The sequence below is a fragment of the Spodoptera frugiperda genome, chromosome 7, assembly GCF_023101765.2.
Source record: "Spodoptera frugiperda isolate SF20-4 chromosome 7, AGI-APGP_CSIRO_Sfru_2.0, whole genome shotgun sequence".
In the NCBI taxonomy this organism is placed as follows: domain Eukaryota; kingdom Metazoa; phylum Arthropoda; class Insecta; order Lepidoptera; family Noctuidae; genus Spodoptera; species Spodoptera frugiperda.
The window spans coordinates 7,506,319-7,522,439 of record NC_064218.1 but is presented as its reverse complement, the minus strand read 5'-3'; the positions used below and the strand labels follow the sequence as shown (position 1 = coordinate 7,522,439).

Sequence of the window (16,121 nt, the reverse complement as noted above, 5' to 3'; positions counted from 1 at the left end):
TAACGTTTCCTTATTGGGGCGACAGTCCACAGGCGCCGACGACACCTAAAATGGATGAAGCAAGGGCTTTAACGAGTGGGCAACTGGCTCTAAAGAGCTAGCCCTTAACTAATAAAATACACATACGTCTTTGCACTGTCCCTTTCTAACTGCCTCAGTCTTGAAGGAGAAAACGAGACGCGTGATGGTCAGTTCTACAACCGCATACCTAGTTCTATAGTATCGGATAACATAAAGTTAGGCCAAGATTGAGTTTAGCTGTAATTTGATTAAATAGCCTGGCCACACGTGGCCCGTGGACCCAACCTAGTGGTTTGAAAGTTAAGTATAATAACATTAGCTATGTGTGACTGACCAAACAGTTTTTGCTGTGAAATTCTCCAGCACCTCTAATAAAGCTTCAAGGCCATTTTTAAATGGTAATTAGTTGCAGTAACCAGTATTTTATCTTGGCTTATTTATAGCTAAGTGGCACGCACTGCTGTCCTTATCGGGATGGACGAGTGCGGGTCGCAGCCGACTCGAGTCAACGTATCAATGTCAAGTCTCACTGTTTCTTATCCTGGTGTAAGGACACTGATCTCTGACTCTATATCGCACTTTTTTATAAAGCAAACATTGTTGTTTTTGCGGATATTCACGCTGATGTAACCTTTCAATATTACCTCGGCACTATCACCAATAAATATTGTATGAACGTATAGCTGTATGTCTTACATTTTAAGTACCTTGATATGGTCGACTATAAAATATTATTGAAACAACTTCCTAAAATTAGGTTCCACATTGTAACGTTGAACACACACATACAAACACATACTAGAAGGATAGAACAATGCATGAGCTTCCATAGGTTTCTAATTGTGATGCGATTATGTCCGGTCGTAATCTAGACACTAGACACGTCTTTGTTTAAAATTAAGGATTTGTATGGAAAATAAATTTTAATTTGCTATCTTTCCGGCGCGAAGGAAGACGGACATTGATGGATTGACGTTTGTGGATCGAACTTTAGAATGGGCTGCGCGTGCGCCGATACTCTCGCATCCGGCGTCAAAGCGGCGCTCCTCTTGTTTGGCGAGGCCGGATGCCGCGGAATAATATGCCTATACTTGTTAAATATTTATTTTTAGTTTTAAAAAGAGGATATTTACAAATTTATTTGTGCACATGTATTAATTTTTTTTCTAAGAGTTAGATACAGTTTTAGGCAACTGAATATGTTTGTACAATATGTTTGCACTTTAAATAGATAAAGTGCATGCTTCGGTCATTATGGGTTTAGGTAAATGTGGAGGTGTTCTTCCTCATTATTTTGTCATCAAGTTATTAGGCGCCACCCGGTCCGTCCACTTTAATTTAGATGTTTCTTGGTGAATGACGTAGGTTTACATGATAGGTTGTATATTAAGTTTCTAAGAACGAAGCAATTACGTAAGAAAATTGAAGTAATTACCAAGGCATTCATTTACAAAACTTATTTCTACGTACTTTGGGACATAATTCAACAGTTATTAGAAGAAAAACGTGTGTACATATTACATGTATGAAAAGTATACTTAAGGTAAAAATAAAGAAAAGCACTTAGAATATCTTATTAGAAAAGTGGCTTCATTATAAACAACAAAAGGTTGTTTGGGGCGTTATAATATGAATACAAAGGTGTTGGAGGGGCCTATTTTCACAAAATGGATGAGCTTGACCCTTTGTTCTTATATCCATTACTGAACCATGCAATCAAAAACATTTGATCAATATCAGTAGTCAAATACCAAGCTCGCTAAGTTATAAAACTTTTCAATATTTAATTTTGAACTGCCTTCTCGGAACACTTTGTAAAAATTTACGAATAAATGCAAAGAATATTCCAGTTATAACATAAAAGCAAAGGAAGATATTTTTATATTACAAAAGAATAAAACCACCGGCCTTACTGAGAATAATAAATGTCTCGGTCGTTGCCAATCTAAGGCTAGTCTCTAGGCTTAGATAACGAGAAAAAAGAAAAAAACTTCCAAGGACTTTTCGTAGACGATTTACCAGAAAATGAATTTTTAAACTTTGATCTCGGCGAGAAAGTCGGGTGAGAAGTACGTACAGAAGTTCGAGACTTTCCAAAACTCATTGGTAAATGCCTGGAAACACCAACTACGGACTTAAGACTTGTAGTGTTCCCGATTTGTTTTAAGCGAAAAATTGCCGTGTAAAATTTTATGATCCAACTTCGAAACTCCATCGGTAAACTGGTCTATGCCGAGCTTCGGCCTTTCATTGGAAAATCTGTGCATTAAATATGAACAGGAGTTTTAATAAGTTTTAAGGCTAAATAGACTTAAGAATTCTTAAACTGATTTCTTTTTGTGACTTTTTTATAGTAGACCACAAACGACTCTTTAAAATACAGGATGTATTTTATATACAAAAATGTAACATATAGAAATAGGTAATTGAAGAGTATGTAAGATCCGACGAAACTGACCCCAAGAGGATCTGACTACTCACATTTGCATCTGCGATCTAGCTGTTCAGACTTCCGATGCTGCGAATAAAAGAGCGGAACAATACACATGTATAGAAATATGGTATTTTATCACGAGAAACAAACTTGCATCTCTCAGATGTTGTTGCAGAATTTAATTTCAAAACAGTGGAAGTATTAAGTTGTATACAACTAAAACGTTTAAACTAACAAAGAGATTCTAATAGCACATTTAATATGCACCCAACACGTAAATTAAGCCTTAAGCACTCCTAAGGATATTGCGCCTAATGAAGGAAGATTTTTATCTGACAATTAACTTGTAATTACTAATAAAACATTTTGGAAAACGACCGACAGTTAAGTTTGTAATAACACTAAACGGCAATGAATAAGTCTCTATTTTAATGAAAGGCTCAAGGACAAAGAGTAAACTTTGATTAAATCTGGTCTAATGATGCCTCGTTCTAGAAAATTCGATCTGCAGGCTTTTAGGACTAAGTATAGAAGTTTCTAGTAGAATATGAGCCAGCAAATTACTCGTACCATTCGGATCAGTGACTGTCGAAATGTTCTCTATAAAATACCACAATTACTCAGGATTATCGTTACTTATGCGTTTATTTCCTTCTGTGTCGGATTTCGAGATTAAGTTAAGACCACGAATGGCCTTGTGTATTTACTTTATTTTAAGCAAATCTTTTGTTTTTTGTTTACTTGAGTTGTTGGTGTAACTGCATATGAACGGTAGCAGAAATTTTGCTCTTATCTGCATATACTGCGTATTATGAATGATATGCCTTTAAAAGACTTAATTAGTCATAATACGTACACAGCATACGACTAGCTAATCACGAAATGAATCAAAATTTGCTGAAATTCACTTCCCACTAGTGATGTCCAAACATTCGTTCGGTCGGCCAGCCTAAATTAGTAAATTAGGCAAACATTGCTCTCCACATAAGTAGGTAGTTAGGTACTGCAAGTAAGGGTTAAAGTACACTCAGGGGATTTTGGACTTAACTTGCGGTTACGATAAAACTTTGCTACGTGAAAATGTGAATTACAGTTAAAGTTGTCTTGAAAACTCAAGAAATGGAATTCAGAGGTGACGCAAAAAGATATGAGCCATGTGGTAAAGTAGACTACAAATGTTTTTTAATCATTTTTAATTTAATAATTCCGCGGATATCGTAAGAGTCTACATGTAGAGAGAGAACAGAGAGAATATAGGGAGTCATAAAGAACGAGCAATGGTGATCTCTAATAAACCTGAAGCTTTAAACTGCGATCTCCAACCCGTCTGCCAAGAATGGAGATTATGGCAAACCTCTTTTTTGTAAAGGCTGTAATCCAGCGAAGGACTCTCACAGGCTGTTAATGTGAATGTGTGTAAAAACACATGCAGTATATGTTAGAACAGTGACAGTTGTAAGTCTCGCATGTTTTCCTCTAGCCTCTGGCGTATTGGGAACAATAGGGAACATATGGGCGATATGGGGTTGGCGAAGATATAAGTTGGCGACCCTGGCACTTCATTCACGAAGATATTATACAATATTGCCTCTGACCATTACTGGACACTGGAGGGTTTCTGATAGTGAGTCTCCCATTTCTTCTGGGAACAATATTTTCAAAATTGTGTTATCCTGCAACATTATCCGCTACAAGTGCTGTCAGTATTTATTGTCTTTTTCTTCTTCTGTCTTTTCATTATATTAAAGAATGGTGTCTCTTTAATCCAGTTAAATTCGGTACCATTGATATCTAACCTCGCTAATGTGTAACAAATTGTACATTACTAAAAAATAAAACAAGGATAAAGTTACATGACCAATTTCTGATAATCTTTACAATGAAAGAAAGAAAAAGAACCAAAAACGCGTAACAGTAACACTTAAAACTGGAGTTATGTAAGCTGGTACAAAATATACGACGACAATAACGATTATTTATTCAAAGTTTCGTATAGGTATATATACATGGTACATTTTCGTGACGTGTGCGGTGCGTACAATCCAAGTTTTACGTCTGACGTCTAATGAAGATTGATGAAATATTTATAAACGTCGCCTTTGTAACGAATACTTCGAATCGTCATTTACGTGGGACATATTTAATTACTGTGTTTTGGTAAAATAAATGTCACAAACAGGAAAATCAATAAAATACAATGTTATGTTATTTGAGTTCAACCTACTTTTCGCCAGTTATGTTCATAGTCCCATCAAGTCGAATAGCAGGGGGCTTTTTATTAGGTCAAGCTGACCACATATTCCTTACGTAGCTGACAATTGGTACAAAGTTGTAGCCAAATTTTATACACTCGTGACACTAGCCTTACTTTTTGCAATAGCAACAAATAGGTGATGTCATATTTGCACCAAGGAGTGATTCTAGGAACATGTACTGATTAATCGCATGTGCCTACACCACAAATATTACTTATAATTAATATATTAATAAGAAACAATATTTATAACATTATTTAATAACAGTGCAGTTTCTATCAATCAACTTTATTACAGCATACGTTTTGTTTAACTTCTAATACAAAAGTTAGTAAATTAATTGTGTAGTTTCTAAAACATTCCTCTACGACTTTTATTGCTGTATAAAAACTAGTTTAATGCATCAACTTATTATAGTAACATGATGTATAGGTATAGAGTGTACAGCGTGTTACACGATTAACGTCCACAAAATTCATCATTGACACCGCGTGCGAGTAACAACATGACAGTAAAACGTGTAACAGGCTTCACGTACATTTTCATAGCAGTCTGTACACGGTGATTATAACGCTGTTCCGAGGAGATTAAAATATATTTGGAGCGAGCTCGGAGCTTAAATCTAGAATTGTTTATTGTTACTCGTGACTTGAATTTCAGAATTCAACGTTATACCGATATTCGTAGAGTTTATTTTAGAAATGCTACTGAATATAAGAAAGATGATATTTTCCGTGTTTTAAAAACTGCATCCGCAGCTCATTTTCATATTTCCTCTAGCTTAATCTTTCAAGACCACTTGAATTCACTCTCTATAATTTATTCCTGCTTCACTTAGAATAGAACACTGAGAAGAGTTTGAATATCAACAAAACCTCATTTACCCTGTGACCTAAATGTAATTTGAATAACACTTCTTCCACGATAATAAATTAAATAGGAACATGCGCACTGGAGGGATGTCTGACATCTGCTTTCGATTACTCAAATCGTTAGAAAATGGATGAGATCACTCAGGGAAAAGACTGGAAAAATATTTGAACACAAACAAGTTTCAAACTCAAGATAAGTACTTCAATATTCTTTTGTTTGTACATAACTTGTTAGTGCTAAAGTCATGTTTTAAAATACAAATGATTCACAATTTTGTAGCCGCAATCGTGTTTACATACAAGTCAGTTCAATAAAAAACTGTCTGCAAATAGACCTAACATATTAGAGAATAACGGCTCCGTTGATAAGTTCAATCCAATAAATGCGAACTTACCTTAAATCAATGGAATGGAAGCCTCTTTCATCAGACTAGGTTGATGTGTAATTGACCTGGAAAGATAAAAATAAATTGATGGTTATGTTCTCGAGAGCAAGGAGCATGAAAGAATAGGAGTTCTTTGATATGAAGGCATAATTAAGTATGACATGAATCGCGTATGTGGCGCCGACCTTCATCACTCTTGCAGACGCCGAGCGACGCCTCTCATTCATATATTCCCGGCTTGTACACAAAATATTTTCATATTTAGATTAACCTAACGTATCCTATGTTGTTCCAGTATAATAAGTTTTTGCTGCGAACTCGAACAACAGCCCCGTATAATATACTCCAGTCAATATTAAACACTAGCGCTTTACGTGCGGTTTCGTTCGTGCAGTTCTCATTATTTGGGCAATTTTGAGACCTGTTCGCTGTAATATCACATGCATTTAAAGTTAAGTGCATGTCATGTTAGATAGAGACCTGGATAAAAATTTGGTTTTCTGATCCGGTAGTTCCAAGTCTGAATACTTGTTACTTTTTGTGTACTTGTGTCAAGGTCTAAAATCGTAAAGCAAACCAAAAGAAACTTATGTTTACTCGACGCTCAGTCAGTAAGTTACATTATTACGTAATATTTTTTAATGGTATAAGCTTAATAATGTATGGAGACGGCATCAACCTAAACTGCCCTAAATATGTTTATCTTTCTCCACATTTTTACGCAGGAACGAAAAATGAAAATAAAAAATGTCCTCTGAAGCTAGGATTTGATCATTATGTCTTGTATGCCTAAACAAACTCTGCTGTGTTATTTGATTGATGTATTGGAAAAGGAATTTACATACACAATTTTGTAGCTCAGAAAACAAGACAATATTTTTGTAACGAGAAATTGTATTGTAAAAGTGTTAAGTCGAAATGTCCCAAAAATGGAACAATGGCATGGAAATCCCATGTCTAATCATTTCTAAGGATGTTGAATATCAATAAAGAACATGGTTATATTTTTATAATTATGGTATTTATGAAAAACTCCGAATATTATCCAAATAATGTTCGTATCAGGTACCAGTACCCAAGTAGCTGTTTAATTGACTCAAGAATTTTATAAGTACTTCAAAAATATATTGAATTATAGCAGAGATTGAAATTTTTGGCCAATATCAAATTAGCGTAATTTAATAACATCAAAGGGTCTCCCACCCTTTTCAAGTAAAGTGTCTCTCCTTGAGTCGGTACGTAAGACAGGCACCCGGGGCTTCGGCTCACAGTGTTGTGAAGGACAATAGGAATCAAAGGGTTATCATGCTATTTCTAATAACCGTACTCAATACATAAGCGAAAGGGTCTAAATTAAGAGGTTACCTTTGTCAAAAATGTTTTGGCAGTCCCTGATTTGTTGAAACTAGGAAACTGTTGTGGAAAATTGATTTTTATCATCAAATGGAGATGGATCAAATTGGTTTGTTTTGTAAAAACTATAGGAAACTGGGAACAGTATATTTACCTACATTTAGGCGCCAGCTAATGGTAGTTTATGTGTAGGTTATAAACTCCTAACGAGCTTTGTTTACAGTGAACATTAACAATAATATCGTACGACCGTGGCGTGGTACCGTACACAACATTGCTTTTAGGAATATTTGAAAAATATATATATTCCCTGGTGATATTTGATCAATATATGGGTACGTGACCGTAGGTATACATTGAAGGCACTCATATTTTTATTTTAAGTGTTTGTTTTGTGAAAGTTATTCACATGAAACGCCTATACCCACTTTCATCGTATTTTTCGATAGCAAAACATCACGTCTGCTTTTCTTGGAAGGGAAGGTACATGTAAGGCCTCTATGTACGCTATACTAATATTATATCCACGTAATTGGAATCACTATTACCAATTACAGGTAAATCACATTTGAATACCAACATTACCAAGTTTGTGTTAATTACGCTTTCGAAAATCGTTTCAGTAAGCACCAATTAGGTTCAACAATTCACAAATTACAATCTTCTGAACAGGCCAGTTTTATTATTTACTAATAGAGTACCTACAGCGCTAAAATGAACCACCAATTGACTGAATCCAATTCCTAACAAACCGCAACGTTCACATTTTTATTGAATAAACAAGCAATGTTTATATTTTATAGGTGCAATCCGTGCAAAATCTTGTAACATTTTCCGACCGAACGACATAGTCGATTTTTTTTTAAATTGGCACAAATTGCGTTCCAATAACGCGATTGCTTGAACTCACTGCAGGAACGGGACCGACATCCCGGACTTATTTTAATCAAACGAAGCCCGGGAATTTCATTACAAGTCCTGCAACTTATTGCCCGCGTTTGTTTAACTGGAACGAGAACACCGCGGCCTGCGATATTCTTTAAACTGATAAACAAATGTGTTCTGCATCGATTTATGTTGTAGTTATAACACTTCGCACTCACATCTGGTTAACGTTATAAACGTCTTCGTTAACGACAGGAATCAGCGATTCTCCCCCTGAAAACCCATTATGATTCAGGCACGGAAGACCTTCGACATTCACGAGTGACCCACACGCACGCCCAACGATTCGCTAATAAAAGTTATATTGGATACACACCGAGAATAGAATAATGACGGCGAAGCGTAAACTTATAAAGACTTTAATACGCGTCGTGCAAATTCTTAATACAACAAACTGCAGAAAATTGTATTTTTCGCTCAGTTCGGAAACAGAGTTGGTGAAAAGTTAGAATTCAAAGAGTCGAGTAGCACAAAAGCCACTCGCGAAATGTTTTCCTCCACTTTCGTCGCATCAAGGCGAGTGCTAGGCGAGGTGCGAAGTTAAAGTGTTCGCTGGAGGAGTTATGATTATAAATGATGCAGAGGGTCGAAGCAAAGAAAGCCGGTAGTCGTTTACTACATCCCTGCGGATGAAAATGGAGAGCGCGCCCCAGCCTAGAAACATCAACTCGAGTAATCTTACATTACACTGTGATCCGCTGAATATTTGATCGAGTACGCGCGGTTGGAATTAAACTCACCTTGGAATAACGTACATACACAAGCATATTTGTCTCTAATAATTTCAACAGCCGAATTTAGAAGGCCTAAGGGCCTATGGCTTCACTAAATCTATTACAACCAATCAGTTTCCAATAAATTACGAAGCAAAATCGGATCGCTATAATTATGAGACGACTCTGATCCCTATTAAGGATAAGAGGCTGAGGTTTATAATTGCGTCCCTCATTAGGCGGCAGTCGCGTTTCATGAAATTAGATTTTATTTATGAAATTCCATTGGATATGACCTGAATCAACTTCACGACACGGGACGCGATTATGTTTAACTTTTCATACTGAAATTTTGCTGAATATAAATGGGCTAAGTTTTTTCATTTTAGGATTCATTGAACCGTCGCATGTAGGTTCGTGATAAATGTGATGTAATTAAGAGGGAAAGTCTTTTTGTTTGTTTATGTGGAACTGGTGCCGTGCTGACGAGATACCACCATCTATCTTCACGCCTATCTACCTCTATGTGGGCCACACGGCATTGTTTGCGCACGCGATGGAATTAACTTGACGAGTAATCTTTATAATGCTGTTGGATGCATGATAACAATCTTGGAGCCTCATAACAGCTCCTTACTCTCGATGAAAATGCGTGTAACAAAGGTGAAATATAGCATATCAATCACGTTATTTATAAAAGATATTGATAGCAGTTATCTTGAAACATATTCACACATTATCATAGTATAACAATGGTATTTAATTATGTAGGAAGTGAACACCCGTAGGTACGGATAAAGTTGAGACGACAAAGAGTAAAAATATTTTGTAGAATTGTGTTGAAACATTGCGAGCACTTATTGGTACTACCAATTTGCAACTTTAGAAACAATTTTAGCGTGAAATTTTCTTGTATAATACGTAAAATAGAAAACAAAAGATACAGAAAACGCACAACAAACAATAATGATTTAATTTGGTGACGATAATCTCTCTACGGTTGATGAAAGTGATAGATTGAGAGCTGGCTAGTTGCTAATTACAACTTTGTATACTTTTGAACATAATTGTGTTCGTGGGTGGCGCTGATCGTTTACCATCAGGTGATCTATTTGCTTGCATGCCTCCTACTCCATAAAAATGCGTTGTAAGCCCTCCTACTATTTTTTTAAACATTGCAATTCTTCTTTTTTAAATAGGCGAAAATCATCCAATGTTTGGGCGATTTTGCTTTGGGCGAGGCTAGAGGAATTAGTGTCAGACTCTTACTGACTAAAAACCACTTCGTTCCTACTTCTGCTTATAGTACCGGAGCCCTGGTAACCCACTAGGCAGTCCGCAGCTCCGATTGCAATTCTAGTACCTACAATCCAATCCCATTTCTCAACATTAACGGCGTAGTGGCAGTTGTTCCCTCTAGCATTAATAATTAGAGAAAGAAAAGTCGGGATTTCCGTTCAAACCCATATATTAATTACACGGAAAGAACGATTTAAAGGTTTGCATGTTGTTAAAAATACTTTCTATCAACGTACACTAGCGCTTTGATCGTGTCATAAAACTGTCGAGGCGGCTAACACGCCATGTGTCTTTGTAATACAAACAATATTTTAAGGTTTTGACTACGATTTCATAATCCGACACGAGTTATATTACCGGCATTATATTTTGCACGACCGTTTTTATTTTGCTTGCCTAGTTTAATGTTTGCAAATTGGATATTAATGTGCCTTATGGCCTACTAAGAAAAGAGGGGGTTTCAATTACACGGTGGGTAAAGAATGAATGCTATCTTAGACCGTGGATGGTCATCATCCTTAACAGCATGTGGTTATGACTACTCTTCTGTCATAGTCCAATAGTGGCAGTTCACTATTGGACTATGCCAGAGTAGTCTGTGGAAGTTATGAGTTTCTTATAACTAAAAAGGTATTTTATAATCGCACATTGTGTTACCTCTTGATCATAAACTTATGTAGGTACTACAACAAAAAATAAACACTGGACGGAAAGGTTATTTTTTTTTAAACAGAAATATTGAGGAAATCTGTCGAAACTGAAGTAGAATTTAATTAATAATATGTACTTAAGTACTTTTTAAACAAAATGTAGCGACACTAACAGGATGTAAGATTAATTCTGCGATAAGGACTACAAAGTATGGAAATAAAGAATTGGGTCGCTGTTTACTAGGTAAAAATGGGGGCCATTCATTGAAGTCGGTTCTGTTATAAGTAATTATAAGGATGTAGTCCTTAATATTTATTATGGATATTTTATATCGAAATTGTCTTGTCTTTTATAATTTGATTTGTGATAAATCACATTATAAAAGACAAGACAATTTCTGACTAAGTTGCCATTCTGACGAACTCTGGTACCAGGATTTTCGTCTCCACCCAAGCAATGTTCCATTATTTATCATAACCAGGTAGTCGTGTTTAATGTCCTAGGAATAAAGTTCATAAGATTGACGATAACTGATACGTCATTAAATAAACTTTTTTCCAATGACTAAGAGCTGTTGATATTTATTTACCTTAACAACAGAAAGTTATAATTTTATCCTTAAGAGCATCCTTGACGGACAATACACACGTGCACGAAATGACGGACAGTGAATCATGCGCCGCGTGTGGCCCCGATGTTTGTTTAAGATCAAAACTCCTTTCAAAAATATCATAAAAAATTAAGAGCATGGTTTACAAAACTTCCATCGTTTGTGTAAAAATACGTGGTCTGTTTGTATTGTTATAGTTCGGATTAAGATATTTAGTGGTCGACACTAAGTATTGAAGCATATTCGCTCGAAAGCAGATGGTAACCGCGCACCCGAGTCTTAAAATGCAATAAAGATTTATCTTCGGGCAGTAAAATATTAGCTAGCGTTGTTAAATCAGTATTTTTATTACAAAAATCATAATACATCATGTTTTCTCTACATTTATGTGTCAAACTTTCAAGTTATTCAATTAAGGTACTGTCACGCACATGTGCTAAAAAGAAAACAAGTGTGAAAGATATTTGGTGCTTTGTTCATCCGAGATAAATTCGTCTTGAGCTCATATCTAATTTTATAAGTAGTCCAGATTGCGATAAAACCAAATAAAGAATGCTACGTATGTTTCAACTAAATCGAATCGATTGTGTAATGTAAATAGTGAAATAATCAGAATAGCTGAAGTGTTTCAAAATTTAATGTTAAACGTTTACATTGGGCAAATGTGTATTCTGTAATCGTCTACTTTTATATGTCGGTCGCTTTATGCGCGCATATTTTCTGCGGAAGTAACTAAGCACGTACGTGCGATAAACAAGAAAGATGGTACACGAAGATATGCATGACAATTAAGAGGAAATTTCTATTAATATCGAGACTTCTAGAGATTTCCATCCGCGTAAAATAAATCAAGGGACTCCAAAAATTCTGCTACTAAGGGATAATTCGATTTCGATCCGGGTCCTCCATCTGTTTGCTACCCCAAACAAACCATCAATTTTAGCCGACGTAAACAAAAGTAAAGTGGGAGTTTCTCAACTTAATCCACATAGAATTTAACGGCGATATTTATAATGTATTGAGGTTTTTGTTGAATGTAACTCAAATAAAAACAAGTTTTCAGGTAAATAAAACCGATTAGTCATTGTAATTAATGAGTTCATATAGCAATTTAGGCAAATGAATTACTATAAAAAATAATTGAAAGTTTGTTGGGCTGCTAATGTAATTTGTAAAAACAATTAACTACTAATTTTCTATTCAATATTTTGCTTCTAGGTTCATAGGTAACTATTTAAAGTTATGGTCTACCTTTAAGATACACATATGTTAAGTTTAGTTGTTTTTGTTGGAGAATAAAGACATACAAACACAAGATTGCTTTTATAATGATTTATAGCAATTAAGAAGTAAACAGAAGAGGACTATTATAACCAGATCGATTGGAATCAATTGTAGCAATATGCACATGATTGTTATTTACACAACAAGTAATGGTGCCTAGCATTGCTCCAATGCACTCTATGATGAACACAATCAGTTCCTATTAAATATTTCATATTGATTGCCTTCCAAGGGCTTTAGGTACTTATTGGACTTCAGTCTATAAACAACTTGCTGATATTCTACGTAGTAGAGTAGAGACAAATTATACTTATTTAATATTACTTTGAATATAATACAATTTTATCCTTATCAAGAGCCCTTGACAGTCCACTGCTGAACTTTGGGTCTCCTCTTAATGAGAGGATTTGTTACAGTCTTCAGGCTTCGCAGGCGAGTTGGAGATAGCAGTTGACAAAGTTTAGGTGTAGCTATCAGAGAGCAGCATAGCGTCTTAGTTGGCTCTTACAACACCCATAGGATGTGAAAGAGTGGTGATAGAACATGCATTCTATTCTGCTATCACCACAAGGCATCTGTCATACTCTTGAGTCGAGAATCTAGCGAGTAATCTCAACATATTTTGATCGATCGGTCACACCCACGTCTCACCAACTAATAAGAGTAAGAAGTCAATGTTAATTCACACCCTAACGATAATTTTCTGTGTGAATCTTTCAATTGTTTCTTAAACAGAATAATTTAGAGTCGTGAGAACAGATGCTGTTGTTCCCAAAGATTTGTAAGTAGGTATAATTTAAATAAACCGTAATATTCGCTTAACTGAAATATAACTCTACAAATTTTTGTCGAACTCTGCAAAGGAATTGTCTAGAATGCAATGTTTTTCTTCATTAAAATGAGACTTTAGTTTTAGTAATAGAATACTGATTATTCTTAATAATATACTTCCAATCGAGCATATTAATTGAGAAACATTCAAGTGGGTAGTTTCAAGCCTAACTTTAGTTGGTTACAAAAGAACAGGCTTTAACGCCTACTGAAGATAACTAGAAATAATAAATTATGGATTAAAACGGTTAATTTAGCAACTAGAATGCTGTTTATTATCATTTTGGGACTACTTTATGATACGATCTGGAAGATTAAAATTGTGAATTAGACTAGAAACAGGGCAATGATTATGATGATTTTCAAAGGAACGTTATGTATGAAAGGTTATAATGTAATTTCCATTACCAACCCAATCGAAGCGGTAAATAAGAAGTTGATTTTCGGTGTCACACACACAATTTTCATGTAACTGCTACCGCCGCCTCAACAGCCGAATTAGTATTAAACAGCGTATGAATATGTATTAAAACCGTCAACCATGACATGAAACGACATCGCCATAACAAAGTTCTATCACGAAAACATCGAACAAACGAAATGCGGAATATTAGCAATTCCTTCCGCTACGTATTGTCGTTCCACCTCGACGCTTGTTTTATGATCACCTCGCTCCGAAGCATGTCTCGCGTCGCCGTCATAGCTTCAGGGAAATTTTGCACACCTCGCTTCGCACCTGATATAAGCCTCCTTTGTTATTTTGTTTTCTTTTTTGAGAAGACTAGATAGTGTGGGATTCCTAGGTATTTCACTAAAACCATTACAGTGCTCCCTATCAGCAGGTACCTTTATGAAGCCAAAGTATTCAAGTGTGAATAGATCGTTAGTGAGAATGTACCTCATGTGACACACATGTTACCAATGTGGCGTAGCACATGATTTAATATTTTTTATTATTGCAATATTTTTTTATTTGACAGAGCTATATTATTATAGTTTAATAAAGTGTTATCGTTAAATTATACTAATTACGAGTTTAATGATTGCAACAAAGAAAAACAAAATACCATTTTTAATCGTATGTATTCACAACTTTAAGTCTTAATCTTAAAATAAACTTTTAACAACCTTGGTTATACTGAGTGGCGACTATCAATGTCAAGTGTCTGACTGCATACTTGATAAGTTTATCACAATGAGAATAAGCATCGCCAATTTGTATTCCTCAACATAAGCAGCCAAAATGTTAAGTTATTATAATAAGATGATTAAATGATTGGACTAGCTAAAACTAACCTCTCACCTAGACACCTTTTTATCGTATTCATGCATATTTTATGGTAATTGACTCGCTCCCCATTACGTGGACCTAATAACTAACGACCACAAAGTGAGTGTGCTGTTATTGCTGTTAACCTCGATCTACGCCAAAGCAAGAAGCAGCAGGATACAATAGTTCCAGTCTTTACAGTTTCTGTCTCATCTTCATCAGCCTGTTCTCGTCTACTGTTGGACATAGGCCTCTCCAATGGCACACCACTGAACTCAATCTTCAGTTCTCCGCATCCAACCACTACCAGCAACCTTGCGGATATCGTCACTCCACCTTACTGGACGGCTCCCTACACTACGCTTGCCTAGACACGGACTCCACTCTAGAACACGTTTACCTCAACGGCAATTTCTGTCTATCATCTTGAAAATAAATATTCTCTAGAAAACATATGATCATTCTTTGTTACGTAATCCATGACACAGTAAGTTCTGTTTTTAGGCTAGGTAATGCCTACCTGACCTTTGTTGACGAAGGCTAATCAGGGTTCAATAAATATTATTAGCCGCGAATCCCCGTCAAGATTAGACTATTCTATTTTCATCTCGGGTAAGAGTAGATTTTTATAGAAGGTTCATTGCACATATGATGACATCATAAACCTGGGCGTGAGTTTACAAATAACTCACCGTATCATTTTAGCTGCGCAATAATCCAGCTTGGTTTAGTTCAGAATCCAAAACATACCTAATAACAGAATAACACCTGGCAGAATTTCTGCACGTGAATAGAGTTCAAATTGTATCGACCTCGTTTCAGACTAGTAAAGATGACGCCCCAAAACGAGTAGTGGTTAAAAATTATGTCCTTCGATATGAAACTGATACTACTCGATTCCTACATCGGAAACTGTGCCAGAGAACATCTCCCTCGACTGTTTATGTTTAGTGCTGTTTCTGAGTAGGTTGTTTCTATACTTATGCGCATAAGCATTACCCCTACAGCGAGCCATCTTGGGATATGTTCAGGAATGATGAGCAGTAACATAACAAGTTGAAGTTTACTGGCACAATATTATGTGAGAGCGAAGCAGTTTTCTTCCTTTGAGTTGCGATTTGTGGCAACAATGGGAACAGTTGCAGTAGTATTTTTCTTACATCAACCATGGAAGGAGTCGGAGCAGGGAAAAGAAAT

At 35.8% G+C, this 16,121-nt stretch overlaps 1 protein-coding gene across 5 annotated transcripts in view; it reads right to left on the bottom strand.

Moving 5' to 3' along the window:
- The window catches only part of LOC118265744 (dystroglycan 1), a 75,262-nt gene that overhangs the window by 46,714 nt on the left and 12,427 nt on the right, over window positions 1–16,121 (bottom strand). For all 5 annotated transcript variants that reach the window (XM_050694714.1, XM_050694717.1, XM_035578850.2 and 2 more), the window contains exon 2: window positions 5,978–6,033. The gene's annotated coding sequence lies outside the window, so the exon portion shown is untranslated. The remainder of the gene's footprint in view (window positions 1–5,977; window positions 6,034–16,121) is intronic.